General features: G+C 38.7%; 1 protein-coding gene across 1 annotated transcript in view; it reads right to left on the reverse strand.

The window, feature by feature from the left end:
- The window catches only part of LOC106878908 (dihydrolipoyllysine-residue succinyltransferase component of 2-oxoglutarate dehydrogenase complex, mitochondrial), a 166083-nt gene that overhangs the window by 89591 nt on the left and 74700 nt on the right, over positions 1–1792 (reverse strand). The window lies entirely within an intron of this gene.

Here is a 1792-nt window from a genome sequence, read left to right on the forward strand (position 1 = left end):
GTGTAACTCCTGTTTACGAGGTAGAAACTCCCTGTTAAATTTAGGTATTTTGAAGAAATATAAAATTTAATAAATGGAATTATACGCACATGTTAAATGAATTCTTTTATTTCCGACATATGTTTCGAAGATTACAAATGGTTACATATGCGTATAACATATTACATATTCGTATAACTCCATTTATTAAATTTTATATATATATATATATATATATATATATTCAGCAATACTAACATCAAGCAATGTTTAGGAAGAAGTGAACTTTTGGTTAGTTAGAATTATGTTTGTGATATATTTCAACTTCTGAAGGCAAATTCATTGCAGTTACCATGGAGAAAAACTGTCTTTTATTTTATGATAAAAGGTGTAAAACCACCATATCCACCCAGTGTTGCCCTCTGTCGGATTCCCAGATGCACCATTTCTAATTCTTCAGTCGTTATCAATGGGAAATAAAGAAGAGAGGTTTATGCCTAAACACCACTTCGTGCTGATACTGCTAAATTTCTTCTGCTAAATTTCTTCTAAGAGCACAGCCCAATTAAATGTTGTTGACCGTGTTTTAATGTTTAGTTTTTTGGTGGTTGCATACAACCTTCCCCCGGGGCCATTGATTCTCAACCAATTTTTATACCACAGGCCAGTTTCATGCAAGACAATTTTTTCTGCACACAGGGAGATCACATACATAAAACACAATAAAGTACATAATATTTAATTTAATTTTAACATATATAATACATCTACATCACATATATAATGCATGGAACCTGTGGAAGAGGTAGACCCAGGAAGACATGGAACAAAGCAGTGAAGCATGATCTTCAGATGTTGGGCCTCATGAAGGTGATGACAAGTGACAGACCTTTGGTGATATGCTGTGCTTGAGAAGACTCATCAAGCCAAGTGAAATCATAGTAACTGGCACTTGTGCTAGTGGCACATAAAATCACCCATGACAGTGGCACACAAAAAAGCACACATTACACTCTTGGAGTAGTTGGCATTAGGAAGGGGATCCAGCTGTAGATACCATGCCAAATTAGAATGGAACTTGGTGCAGCTCTCCAGCTTACCAGTTCCACTCAAACCATCTAACATCAACATGGAAAGTAGATGTTAAATGATAATGATGATGATGAATTCAAAAACACTGCAGACAGTCAATAAAATAGAAACAAAATTTTAAAATCTTTTCTTTCTGTGCAACCCAATAGTTGAAGACCTCTGCCCTGCATTATCCAAAACGTATGTCTCTTCTCATCAACCCATACTTTGTTTCTTTACTTGGTCCTCACACTAACTGCTTTCAACAATTGTTCCTCTCCAGGAATATCAACCATCTGGAACTTCCTCTTTGCAAACATATTTCCAATTGATGTTGTCTCAAGAGAGATGTTCAAACAGGTTGTTGTTGGTACTCCGTTGCTTACAATGTCGGGTGTTCCAGTCGATCCGATCAACGGAACAGCCTGCTCGTGAAATTAACGTGCAAGCGGCTGAGCACTCCACAGACACGTGTACCCTTAATGTAGTTTTCGGGGATATTCAGCGTGACACAGCGTGTGACAATGTTGGCCCTTTGAAATACAGGCACAACAGAAACATGAAGAAAGAGTGAGAGAAAGTTGTGGTGAAAGAGTACAGCAGGGTTCGCCACCATCCCCTGCCGGAGCCTCATGGAGCTTTAGGTGTTTTCACTCAATAAACACTCACAACGCCCAGTCTGGGAATCGAAACCACGATTCTATGACCGCGAGTCCGCTGCCCTAACCACTGGGCCATTGTG

Source organism: Octopus bimaculoides, chromosome 11 (assembly GCF_001194135.2).
Source record: "Octopus bimaculoides isolate UCB-OBI-ISO-001 chromosome 11, ASM119413v2, whole genome shotgun sequence".
Taxonomy (NCBI): domain Eukaryota; kingdom Metazoa; phylum Mollusca; class Cephalopoda; order Octopoda; family Octopodidae; genus Octopus; species Octopus bimaculoides.